Source organism: Simochromis diagramma, unplaced genomic scaffold (genome assembly GCF_900408965.1).
Source record: "Simochromis diagramma unplaced genomic scaffold, fSimDia1.1 OVJJ01000176.1, whole genome shotgun sequence".
NCBI lineage: Eukaryota > Metazoa > Chordata > Actinopteri > Cichliformes > Cichlidae > Simochromis > Simochromis diagramma.
Window position 1 is genome coordinate 5,063,311 of NW_024386892.1, and position 14,325 is coordinate 5,077,635.

Sequence of the window (14,325 nt, forward strand, 5' to 3'; positions counted from 1 at the left end):
CCGGACGTGGCCTGTCGCCCGGGGGGCCGGCCGAGAGATGTGCAGGCCGTTGCAGACGGCCGGACCAGGACGTGCAGGTCGCGAACAGGTACGTGCAGAGGGACACAGAGCACAGCGGATGGGAGGACTCAGGAAGCAAGGAAACGAAGCTGAAAAGCCACTCGGAGGACAGGGACCAGGCGGAGGCTGCAGATCGGTGGGCGCGAGACCAGGCGGAGTCTGCCAGATCTCGGGGTGCCGGTGGACCAAGGCAGGGAGGCTGCAGACTCGTGGCCGACCCGGACCAGGGGGGAAAGCGCAGACACGGCATGGGGTACCGAAAAACCGCAATCGGTGAACCACTCCTGCGGAGACGAGCTCGGGCGCCGGACCAGGACGGACAGACTAGAATCATTGGACGTGTCAAAACTTTCACACCCTGTCTCTGTTCACACCTCTGAAATCACATTTTCTGACTGAAGATAGCGATCTTTAAAAATCATCAGAGGTGGGACCAAGTCATTGTTTTGCAAGTCTCAAGTAAGTCTCAAGTCTTTATCCTCAAGTCTCAAGTCAAGTCTCAAGTAATGTCAGGCAAGTCAGAGTCGAGTCTCAAGTCACTGGTGTAAAAGTCCAAGTAAAGTCACAAGTCTGAAATTTTGAATTTCAAGTCCTTTCGAGTCTTTAAAAAAAAAAACGAAAAAAAGCATGTTGCAGTTATATGCTAAATGTAAATATTAGACCATGTAATTTTTAAATCTGTGTTTTTCTCAACACATGACAAATAGTGAACTTAGAAATATACACAAATTGTGAAATTGCACCTCTTTAAAATGCAGCTCAATTAAACCTAGCTCCAAGAATATTTTCACCGACAGTTCTGAGATAAGCTGCATGTTATTCTTGGATGCGCTTGTAGGACCGGCTTTAAAATCGCATGACAAAAATATCATACATAAATAAATGATTTTTTTTCTTAAATATCATTTAAAAAAAACTGCATCACCAACGTAGCCTGGAAAACATTTGCTAGTTAGATGAAGTCAGCTATCTCATCGTAGCATATTTATATGCATATTTATAATCATACGCTTCTTGGAGTGAGCGCATACACTCGTGAAGTTTAGTAACTTCCGGTCACTGCAACAAGCCCAGGTACAGTTTACCGACGGATGGGTACAGGACCTTGAAATGCACCGTGTAGAAAGTAAAGACCATCGTACATATCATAAGTTTACCAGTCTCACAAATCAATGTCAATGTACCATAATAACAGAAGCGAAACGCAATATTGTGTCAGGACAATTCACTATTTATGCACAATAAACACAATAAATAAAGGAGCATAGCGCGACAATTTCTGTTCAGCGCCAGACTTGCTTGTAACCTATATCACCAATTATGTTATGAAAATGACGCATTAACTACAACAGCAGACTGACCTGTGTGGAAATGCTTGGAGCAGACTAACCTGTGAGCTGGAGTGTTCTGGGACGTTATAATTGGTCTTTGAATGGCTGCAATCCAGTCGCCTCTTTGTTACTTCGGAAACATGGCTCGAACAATTTCTCTTCAACGACGTAATCCGATAACAACCGATCTCTTTACCCGTCGGCTTCCCGTGGCTGTCATGCGACCGGCTATTGCAGTTAATAATACAACAGCTTCTTGACATTTTTGTGTTTCTTTTTATTGCTGTGTAACTGATTTTAATTGAAAGCCTGCGTGCGCTAGTACCTCTTGCCACGAGTTCCCAGAATCCTTTGCGGTTCTACCCGTGAATGACGTCACATTTTCAATCTCTATATAATATGCATGTTAAATTTTATATTTGGGGTAAAATATCAAGTCTTTTCAAGTAAACCGGTTCAAGTCCAATTCAAGTCCCAAGTCATTGGTGTAAAAGTCCAAGTCAAGTCACAAGTCTTAGAACATTTTTTCAAGTCAAGTCTAAAGTCATAAAATTAATGACTCGAGTCTGACTCGAGTCCAAGTCATGTGACTCGAGTCCACACCTCTGAAAATCATGTTATCAACAAGGTATTTGTTGCCACTTCAGCTACTCTCATCTGGTGGGACTGTGCGTTTTAAAATGGTGCAAACAGGAAGATTAAGCTTGTTAGAAGCTCATAAAGTCACAAATACGGTTTCATAAAGCAGCTGCCAACTGCAGGTTTTAATAAAGGTAAGCCAAACATATGTATATTAAACTGCATTTGTTTGGGATTATTTCCAGCTGTAATTCACAAGTGATGTTCTAATAATTATTCCTATCAGAAGGAAAGTCTCTTACTTTTTATCAAAAAGAAGCTCAGAGTTTCAGAGTTTGAAACTGAAATACAGATTTAATTTTAGCTGTAATTCATTTATATGGTTATTGAAATGAATACTGCCAGAATTTATTTATTTTTCAAAGAGCAGCAGATTCTGTTCTTCTTTAATCAGTTTACTGTTATCCACTCGATGATTGTAGTAAAGATACGACTACTTTTGCCTCCCTCTGTAACCTGTTATAAAGATACTATTCAACAATGTGTACTAGCTTGTGTAAAAATACTGTCACATGTATTAAAATGCATGTGCTTTTGTGACTGTAAAGCAAAATAAAACCATCAGCAGAACAGAAACGATGCAGCTGAGTAGCTGTACAGATCATTTAAGTTAAAATATATCTTGACTCTCGCTGGCTTCATGTTTGGGCTTCTGTGAGTTTGAACATCAGTGAGTACGGGGTGGAGATTATAAAGTGTGTTACCACAACTTCCTCGTTCAAGACAAACTTGTCATATTGCAGATTTTACACAACGGTGCAGCTGGAAACAGTCCTGAGACAAGTAAGGGCGACACTTATTTTATACATGTTCATATTATTTCTACCTGAAGAGAGGAATAGTTGTAAAAAACATAGAAACTGACTGAATTAGAACATCTGGAGATAGTTTATTAAAGTCACTACCTTCTTTTCTTTTGTGCTTGGAGTGAGCAGCTTCTGTGTGAATGTGTGTGTTGGTAATGCACTAACTGTACCTCCTCGATCTATTTGACTAATTAATATAAATAACTTCTCCCACAGAATGTCAGCGTAACTGTAGCCTGCATAGCAACACAATGTGCAATGTGAACCATGCAGCCTAATCACACATGTTGATTTAAAACAGAGCCTGCAGCAGTAGATGTATTCATATGTATTACTGCTATGGTTAGTGCACTGATAGCTTTGACAGAACTGAATTAGATTTATTCCAGTACATTTGTGTTGGTTCATCACAACATGCTCTTACTGAGTGCTGAAAATTCCTGGTCCAGCTAAATTCCTTGCTCTGAGAATCTGACCCAATAAGCTGTAATTGAATGGCCCTGTCATAGAGTCTAAAATCCTAACTTGCCAACATGAAGGTTATAAGAATAATTTAAAGCTGCACTGAGGAGTTTTTGTTTTCATTGTTGCTGTGCAGGGATATTTTATGAGCAATTTCTGAATCATTTTTAAACATTGGCATGTAAAGTTTTCAAGATCAGTAATGCAAAGTAGATTTTACATTAGAGTTAGTTTGATTGAAATTTATGGTTAATCAAATAATTGTAAATTTCTCTGAACTCACAAAAAAGTTGAATCCAGTTGAGTTTTAATCAAGTGTTAGCAATAGACTTTAAATTGTGTTTTTATATTGTCATGATCCCTCCCTTCACCACCACTGTTTGTTATTCTGTGCCAACTTTAGATCTGTTTTTATTTTTAACTTTCTTTTTTAAGAGAAATCACATTAATTTCAGATCGTCCAGCACAATTCAGGCTATTCCATGTTATTATTATCAGTTGGCGTTGCTGCTGAACGATGTCAACCTACTGCTTTTTTTTTTTTGTTGCATTGGTATAGATTCCAACACAACCCTATCACAGTAACTGCCTCTATTTACCGAAATAAGTAGAGGCAGGTGCTCGACCTGACTGAGATGGAAGCCTTCCTCAAACCACAATCCAAAGCGCGCGAGGCTGAAATCCCGTGTGGTGTCGCAAGATTTAACATTGCTGTATTATTGACTTACTTCACTCAAACATGATATGAACAGTTTAATCTACCCTCTCTACATATCATGTAGTTTCTACACTATTACAGTTACACTTAACTTTAAAGCATGAGGCAATTGTGTTGAGTACACACAAGATGCTTACATAAATGCAAGAGATGGCCAATCTCTTTTTATCAATGTACAGGTGTTCCACACACTAACTCCTCTGACTGCTGTGATATTTTAAATTTGTCATTACTACTGGCCTGCTGAACATAAGGGTTCCTCTCAGTTCATGAGTATTTGGTCTTATTTGGAACAAGTTCTGAATGTTGTGGGGCAAAGATTTATTTGCTGCTTTGTACATTGTTTGCGCAGTTCTGACGTCAACCAAATCTTTAAATTTGAGAATATTTAATTTGATAAAAAGTGGATTTGATGGTTCCCTTAAAGTAGTTTTATTTATTATCCTTATTGCTCTTTTTTGCAGAATGTATATTGGATGGGTGTGTTTTATATGTTTCCCCACACTTCCACACAGTATGTCATGTACGGCAGTATAATAGAACAATAGAGAGTATATAACGATGTTTGATTTATGAGATCCTTAACCTTGTAGAGAATTGTCAGAGACTTCGATATTTTGCCTTTGATATGAGTGATGTGGGGAATCCAGGATAGTTTGTGATGTTTTATCACACCAGGGAATTTTATTTCAGATACTCTGTCTAATTCAGTGTTATTTATTGTCAGCTATTTAATTTCTTTTGCTGCTTCTCATGATCCATATCAATTTATTCTTATACCTCTTATAAGTGTGTTCAGCTTCTATTGTTCTTTTATTTAACAAAAATATCTTATACAACAAATTCTTTTTCTTGCATGCGTTCAGTATCCTCTTTGTTAGCCATGGTTTTCAGTTTTCTTTGATTTAGTTCGTTAATATTATTGATAAGAAGTTTTCATATGCCACGTCAACATCTTGAACATACATGTTACTCCAGTCTTGGTTGTTGAGCTCTTTCTTAAGGCGGCAAATTGCTTCTTGCGTTTTATGTCTAATTAATTTCTTATTAGGTTCACATCTGTTAATCCTGGCGTAGCCAGGATTTACTCCGGAACAAATAAAACACAGAAAAAAGCCAAACAATTACATTTTTAGGTTATCCGAATTACTTATATATCATGTTTAACCTGAGTAGCGAAAGACAGCGGGGTCTGAAAACGACGATGCTGGGAGTCCGCTGCTTTCGCCGGCTCGGGTGACTATTGAACCCCCCGGCTAGCTATCGAGCGGGTGGGTAACAGACGTCTCTGAAGACGCCGGAGCACTTTTGCAAATATGTGATGTCTTGATAAACCAAGCAGGTATTTGAAGTTTACACAGCTGCTTTCTCACCTGGAAATATGTTAAAAGTTTATTTTGTGACTGTTGAGAATATATTAATTAATATACATCAGAGTTAAAGAAAATATAGTTTGTGATTGCTTGCAACACTATAATATTGCGGTTAATCAGATGAAATTTACATTTACATTTATAGAGCAACAAACAATGTTAGATAAGTTAGTTGTCTGATCCTGTTGAATGCAGGATAACTGCTGTATTTAGCGTCTGACATGATCAGTTACCAGGTTATTGGCTACACATTACTAGTCTAATAAAATAATTCTAAAGTTAAACTTGCCTCCCAGAAGATTACTTTAAATTAGACTGGTTTTAATTTCTTGGTTAAATAGAATTTCAAATTTAACAGTTGCTGAAAGTTAAAAAGTGACAATATTTTAAAAAAAAATTAAGATGGGACAAACACAACTGGGCGATGACTTTGGTAAAAAAAAAATCTAACTAAAAATCATATGTTATACATCACAGATGAAAGCAGGTTTACTCTGAGTGCGCGTGTATCCTGTTCAACTTGAGAGAGACTGTCCTTTCATCCGGTCATTTGGAGGAACTAAGTGTCTTTTCCAGCATTTAGAGCAAACCGGTGAGCCATTTTCATCACCTGCTGTTTCACATATTTTTTTCTTTCAGTTTAAAAGAGAGTAGAAAATTCTTCTACAGCAACTCCACCACACAGAAAGTCATGTGGGAAGTCCTGATATGGATGAATATCTGCTTCTTCCTTCCCGTGACCATACTGTTCTTCTGCTGTGTGTGTTGTGCGGTACGTAAATATGTATCATCTTTTTATGTCTGAGTGTGTGAACAATTAAAAAACTCAACATAAAGCAAATATGAAATGAAATAAAACTTAACCCAGCAATAGACTGCCGACCACCTGGAATATACCCAACAGTTGACAGCTGACATAAACTTGAATGTCAGTTGATAGTCGACAGTGTAGGAATAGTAGAATAAAATAATAAATTGTTAACATGTTGTATTTTATTGGTGCAGCAAAAGTAAAGTGTAATAATGTGAAGTTCACTGAACCAGATACAGTCATGTCATAAAATTAGCTCATCCCAGATGAGTGAATATATGAGACTCATTAAAACCAAGCATGTGCTGACAGCTTCACTACTATTCAGAAGTTATTCTCTAAATTTCTGTCATTAATGGGATTAATAGTTGTGCTTTGATCATATATAAGAATATTGTTCAACAAAATCTCCCGTAGACGTTCAGTATGTTTGCAGTTTGACTAAATAAGAAAAACCCATAAAGTGTGTAAAATTTGGCCTCACATTTATTTTTGGACCATTCAGTGACCTCTGCACCTGACTATGTTGTTATTCTACAGCAAAACAGTCAACACTTAATATAGATATATCTTAAGATAAGTGTGATAATTCTCTGTAATATTCTTATTAACAGTAATACATAATTATATATACAGTGTTTTGGGGTCATAACGGGGTTTTTTTGCTTGTCTGTTCTGGAACTGACTTTTATAAATATTACAGAATTAATTTTACTTACTGAGTTAAAAGTTAAATAACAAATATTTAGTACATGTCTTGTATTTTGGTTGTATTGTGATGAAGCAAGAAGGTGCTGTGTTCAAATATTGTTTTTGTTTCTGTTGGGAATCCATTTCACTATAACAGCCTGAAATTTGTGTTTATTTTGATGTGTGTGAATAATTAATTCAAAACATATATATTATAAGATAAATCATTACTTGAATGTGACTTACAAGTAAAACATTTCACTTGCTGTATATATTACCTCTTTAAAATAAATATATTCATTCATACACATTAATTTACACTTGGGTACAATCATTTTAAACATTGTATTAATGTGGTTTCAATTAATATTTCCTGCAGGGGCGAAGATATCAGGTTCCTGTCATCTATTACACAAACCTCATCATCTCCATTCTGATCCATCACAGCATGATGTTCTTTTGGTGGAACATAGTGCACGACACCATTGCACGTTTCTTTTACTATTTTTCTGTGACAGCCAGAATTTACTTCAAGTTGTGCATTGCTTTGGAAAGGTACCAGTGTGTGTGTGTGTGTGTGTACTTACATGTCTCTGAATATTACACTGAAGCATTGTTATGTTCTGTACTCTGATAATCTTTCTGTTTGTGTTGCAGGTATTGTTTCATCGCCTGCCCACTGTTGGACTGCTTCAGACAAACTAGGAGTTCTGTGCTGGTCTGTGTTCTGGTCTGGGTCTTTTGTAGTGTTAGTGTTACTCTTGCAATAATCTTACAGGACCTTGTACGTTTAATCATTTATGCCGCCCTCCCTGCCCCCCTGTTCATCTTCTGTCTCGCTGGGACACTTAAAGCTCTGCCTGCTGCCACCTCAGTGCCCACTGAAGAAAAACGAAGAACTGTAGGAACCTTGGTTCTGTTGCTGCTTAATTACTTTCTCATAAACCTTCCTGCAATCAGTCTATACTTGATTCATCTCAACTTACATCCACATCATCTTTACATCATTGTAATCTTATTTCTGTTTAGTTCATTGTTGGACTTCATTCTGTTTGCCTTCATGTGTAAAGGGCCCATTGACAGGCTGCTGGCACGTCTGTGCTGCTGCAGTATGGAGAGCAACAACACAGGAGATGTGACTGATGTTAGCACAGACAGGTCAGATCATGTAGTCAGAGATGAGGGGAAAGAGGAAATGGGAAAAATGGCGAGGAATTAGAAAGAGATATGCACCATCCTTTCCAAATATTTTTCAGTTGATGCCTAAGGCTTTCAGTGATTTGAAATCCTGTTCTTTGCACCTACTGGGAGCCACAGAAAGCTTTATTTTGTTGAGTAGCTGAATGATGTTAATGCAAATGTGCAAATTATTGTTATATCTATAATATATCTGTTGCTGCTTAATCACTTTCTCATAAACCTTCCTGCTATCAGTCTATTAGCGTTTGAAATTAGAGCTACACTTCCCTATCACAACTATTGATTTCATTATCATGATGTTATTTCCTTTTAGTTCACTGTTGGACTTCATCTGTTTGAAGTCCACTGTTTGTTTTCATCCGTCAAGGGCTCATCATTCCAAATATTTTTAGCTGTCCCCTCAGACTGTCAACAGCCTAAAATTCTGATCTTTGCACCTACTGGGAGTAACATTGTTTTGTTGAGTAGTTGAATGTTGTAAATGAAAATGTACAAATTATTTCATAATTTCTTCTAAATGGCAGGAAGGTGGTGCAGTGATTAGCACAGTCACCTCACAGCAGGAAGTATGGGGACTTTTATTCAATTTTTTTCCCTGTCCTGTCCGACAGTGTAGCAGTCAGAATTGTTGTCTGAAGGACAAAAAGAACCAAACAGATTTACATTCACAAGTGGAGCATTACAGCCTTTGCTATAGTGGTCCACTTGATAGTCAAATTTTATTTGAACTTTATTAGGATTTTTTATTTCAGGTTATTACAACCACAGCGCACGAGGGCGCGGGAGAGAAAAGAAAAAAGAAAGAAAGAAAGTAATGATTGGGAGAAAGTTAACAGCAGGGGAGGGAGAGAGAAAAAACTGATAACTAAAAAAAGGAAAAAACGACCAGAGCATGATCTCCATGAGTCTGTAACGGCACTTTGACTTCCTCCTGCAGACCAAAACATTCAGTTAGATGTGTTTGTGATGCTAAACTGCCTGCAGGTGTGAAGACTGTCCAGGATGTCATATGACAGCTGGGATCAACTCCAGTCACCACCAAGAAAAGATTGATGGAGTTTCATCTGAAGACATCTTAAACTCAAATATTAATCATCTAAAGAGCTTTTGAAACCTTTTTATTTTGTATCATTGCAGTCATTTTAAAAACTCATATTAAGTTTTTATTTTACCGTTAAAAAATTTTAAAAGGACACTTTAAATGTCGAGCATTTGTTTTTTACATTTTCAGTCACAGTAGCATTTGAATGTCCTTTGATCTATTCAGTTACGACTGTGTATGATGTATTATTAATAATATTGTTGTTAAACATGGACGTGTTTGTGTTTAGTTTATGGTTTGTGTTTTTTGTTGGTTTTGTAATTTTGTTATATTTTCTTTGATGTTTTAATTGTGAAATAAAAGTTTCTTGAAAAGAAAATGATTAGCTTTTTAAATTTTTCCAGTTACAGGAAGTAACGATTACATGAAGTTATTAGCAAAATATGATGAATCCTGAATCTACGGTATGTGTGTGAGAGAAAAACATTGGGGAGAAATTGTACTTTTACTGCCTTTTCACTGAAGAGGACAAAACTTTTTTCTAAAAATTAATTGATATATAAATATGAGCATAATTTCTTTCCTTTCATGATTCAAAATTATTTGAAATTACATTAGTTATGTGATTCTGGTCAACTCCAAACTTCTTTCTTTGTTAGTTCACTTCACTGTTACAGGGCTTGAAACTGAGGCTGTCAACCACCTAAAGCAAACACTGAGGCTAAATTTACTTGTGTTACGAAACATACATGGGAAAAAACGTTCCAAGTCATCAGAACTGGGTGGTTTGAGGTTTTCTGTTCTTTCTCATTTTTCCTTTCATTTTCTCAGGTGAAGCTGCCCGGCTGTCTTTGGCTGAGGGTGGAGTCTCTGAGTGTGTGTCAGTCTCTGCTTACTGGTGGGTACTTCTTTCATAGGGCTCCAGGTGTAAGAAGGACAGGTAGTGCCACAGTTCCCTGCCATCATTCCCACAGTGACTTTAGGGCCGCATCAGTCTGTAAACTACCAGTTGGTCATCCATTCACAGTCTTTTTTTAATCTCATGTTTTATGCCTGTGCTCCTTCTAAGCTCCTGCTTGGACCCTGACGGCTCAACAATTAGCTGACCTGCAGTCTGATAACCTCTGTTTTGTTCCTTCTCCTCACCTCCCCCTGGACTTTCACATGCCTGCACATGGATAATGCAACACATTTAAATCCAGGATGACATTTTTCTGTATTAATTTTTTTTCAGTGCTATAAATAAAGTACATATATTGAAAAGAACATGATTAGCTCTTTTAACTTTTTGCAGTTACAGGAAGTTGACTCAATAAGAAATCTGCATTTAATCTAAAAAACCAACAGGGTTGTTTCCCTGGTTTCATAAACATGTCAGATTACATCAAAGTGTATGACAAGACGACTTATCTGTTGCTATGATCGGTGACCACAGTAAAATCTTCATGGATGCATGTATGGTGTCAGTAAATGGTTTAAAGTCTTAAGCAAGCCTGTGAACCCACAATCATATACATGCGTCTCAACAGCATCACTGTCTTTTCAGGACCCTGGTCATGTATTACTATTTATGTAGTTCCAAACATTTTAAAATAATCTTTGAATTGTGAAGGGAAGAAAAATACTTGTTATATGTGAACACCAGGTACTTTCTGTTACCGGCCTAACACAGGTGTTCATAGGTATGTTATATCACGGTCTCTGAAATGCAGTGACTTGTTCTGTGCCCTATCCTGATATTTAAGGGTTTAATTGATTACAATTATGCTTGGCATGATGAGCCTGGGACATTTGCTCCGCATAATATTAGAAATTTACAGTCAGTATGCTCAAACTCAGGCTTTAGAAACAAGATTTAGCAACAATAAATTATGTCCATCTTTTATATACAGCCTATACGCATAACAAAGAAGAAGGCAGGCCTCATCACCGTAAAGGAGAAACATTTTTAGAAAAATTAACAAGAACATACTTTCTTTGCTTTAAAGATTCCACATTATTTGTTGTAATATTAGTGAAATGAATCTGGTCAAAGTCCAGAAAGCTTCTTCCTAAATGTAGAATACATTAGAATAGAATAGAATTCAACTTTATTGTCATTGCACATGTCACAAGTACAAGGCAACGAAATGCAGTTTGCATCCATCCAGAAGTGCTTTAGCCATGATATAGATATATTACAAAATATATATTAGCAATAATATAGGTATATAGCTATATTACAGGAATGGGTCTGTTATACGTATGAGGGGACAAAAATGGGTCTATTATGGGTATGTTACAACGTACACGATATGAAGGTATGTTATGAATATGCTATAACTATAAATATGTACAGGCTGTAGTCGGTATACAAGCTAGGGCTGGGCGATATTATCCTAAAATCCATATCGCGGTATAATTTGAAGTACGCGCGGTAACGATATATATCACGATATATTCTTTTCTTCTGTATAACGTATTTCCCACACTATAAGGACTTAAAATCCTTTAATTTTCTCAAAAATCGAGAGTGTGCCTTATGTATGAATTCTGGTTGTGCTTACTGACCTCTAACCGATTTTGGCTGCAGAAATCTGTTAAAAAATGTTTTAGTACAACTTTGGTAAGCCGCACTGCTTGATGGATTGTCAGAGCATTACGGCTGCCGTAGTGAGGAGCTTCGCGGAGTAATCTGGGTCCAAAACTCCGTCACCTTCAGGTCCAAAAGTCAAACGAACACTGAGAGTTAAAAACGGTCTAAATTCTTTCATCTTTAATTAAATCATCAGCGTTGCTGCTTTATTGGGTGTAACAAATACGTTTAACATCCATGAAAACAGAATTTATTAAATTTAACAGAGTTACAAGTTAACAGGAAGTTAGCTCGCTAGTTTCCACCTAAACATGACATACCATGTTCCACCAACTTTTTTTTCCACTCGATAAAAGTTAACGTGAGGGATTCTGGTGGTTGGGGACGCATGCAATCGCATAGCAGGATGCTATACACGGGCCAAACTTCAGTCAGGAGAACAACTGAGATTATTCATCCACAATACGAGGTTGGTTATTAATATACTGCAACAACATGGGAATAGAACAGCTGCGAGAGAATTCAACATTAATGAATCAATGTTACGGAAGTGGATGAATCGCAGTTTTTGGCTTTCCCCATATTTCAAAAGTGCTTCATCTCTTTGCCATGACTGTCGCCCGCCATAATTTGCAGATGATAATGGTTGTAGCGCAGCTTGGCCAGCTTGATCGTTGGCCAAATTTATATCGTTTCTATCATTTCCACCCCTAATACAAGCTATGTATAGACTATGAAGAGGATATGAATATGAAACTATACAGAAATATGAAATATAAAGCTATACAGAAATTTGCAAGTTATAAACAGTTGTAAACAGTTGTAGAATTATAATTGTCGTATTGTACAGAATGATTGTTTATACAGAATTATACAGTAGTGCAGTTAAGATAACTGAAATATGTGGCTACTTTCTACAGAGGCTATATAAAGTGCTAGTGGTTGTGGGTGTGTGTATGTCCAGTCCATGTGTTAACGTGGGTCAGATGTCAGGAGGCAGAGTTCAGGAGTCTGACAGCTGTAGGGAAGAAGCTGTTCTGGTACCTGGTGGTCCACCCGAGGTGCTACAGGGTGAAGAGTCCATGTGATGGGTGACTGTGGTCTTTGATGATTTTCCCAGCCCTTTTCAGACACCACTTCCTGTAGATGTCCTTTATGGCAGGAAGTGGTGCTCTGGCGATGCGCTGGGCAGTTTTCACAACCCTCTGCAACGCCTTCCGGTCCGAGGCAGAGCAGTTCCCGTACCAGACTGTTATACAGTTGGTCAGGATGCTCTCGATGGTGCAGCGATAGAAGTTCACCAGGATGTCTGAGGACAGGTGGTTCTTCCTCAGAGTCCTCAGGAAGAAGAGGCGCTGGTGAGCCTTCTTGACCAGCTTGGAGCAGTTGGTCGTTCAGATGAGATCCTCGGAGATGTGAACTCCCAGGAACTTGAAGCTGCTCACACGCTCCACAGCCGTCCCCTTAATGTGGATGGGTGGATGTGGGTCAGCATTCCTCCTGTAGTCCATGATGAGCTCCTTGGTCTTCTCGGTGTTAAGCAGCAGGTTGTTTGTGTCACACTACTCAGCCAAACAATACACCTTCTCCCTGTAGGCGGCCTCATCATTGTCATTGATGAGGCCAATCACTGTGGTGTCATCTGCAAACTCAGGCTACGTCCACACTAATGCGTTTTCGTTTGACCTCCCGTCCACACTGAGACGGCGCTTTCCTCAAGGAAAAACACAGCGTTTTGAAAACGCTCTCAAAAACGCATACATTTCTAAACGCAGCTGTCCCGTCGCAGTGTGGACACTCGGAAAACGCAAGACTTTCTAAAACAATGACGTTTTTAGTCATGTGATGCAGTCATGTGACCAAATAAACAAAGATAGCGGAGTGCATTATACAGCGGTTGTTTTGATTGCTCTCAATTTTGACAGCCCTAAGAAAGATGAATATCAGTTTGTACATGCTCCAGATAGCTTTTCTTCAAATTCTTTAATTCTCACTCGCTTTTGCGCAGGACTGGAACGTAAGTGTTTTCATCCGTTTCAGTGTGGACGCACGACTCTGTGAAAACGACTGAAAACGCTAGTGTGGACGCGGAGCGTTTTCAGATGAAAAACGCCAGTGTTTTCAAATCTATCCGGGCTAGTGTGGACGTAGCCTTAATGATGGTGTTGGAACCATCGTTAGGTCTGCAGTCATGGGTAAAGAGGAGAGGAAACTGATGATTTTGTTAGTTCACTTCTCTGTAACAGGATTTGAAACTTTAAGATAAACACTGATCACTGATGTTATCAACAACCTAAAGCAACCGCTATGGAAACATAGTTTACAATAACCAGTGCATTGGAAAACTGCATACTTAGGTTTAAAAAAAATTGTAATTTTAAAAACAATCAGAAAATCATAAGCATCATCGACAAAAAATGTTAATATCAAGGAGTTTTACTTCTCCCTAGTTTCATGAGGCCACTTTGTTGTGTTCAGAAAACAGCACACATGGAAACAGCACAAATGGAAATGACTGCATGTTAAACTGTGGAAGACGTCCTGAAAATACAAAAACAATGTTTGCATGTTGTGTGCTCTGCATTGTGAGTGTGAATGCCTGGGGTGTAGGTATGAGC

The 14,325-nt window shown here is 38.1% G+C and overlaps 1 long non-coding RNA gene across 1 annotated transcript; it reads left to right on the forward strand.

Annotated features, from left to right (window-relative positions):
- Window positions 1–2,457: 2,457 nt before the first annotated feature.
- LOC120735008 lies at window positions 2,458–9,410 on the forward strand. The gene is made up of 4 exons (XR_005696158.1): window positions 2,458–2,813; window positions 6,029–6,161; window positions 7,270–7,445; window positions 7,548–9,410. It is a non-coding gene; the product is annotated as an uncharacterized LOC120735008 (long non-coding RNA).
- Window positions 9,411–14,325: the final 4,915 nt, after the last annotated feature.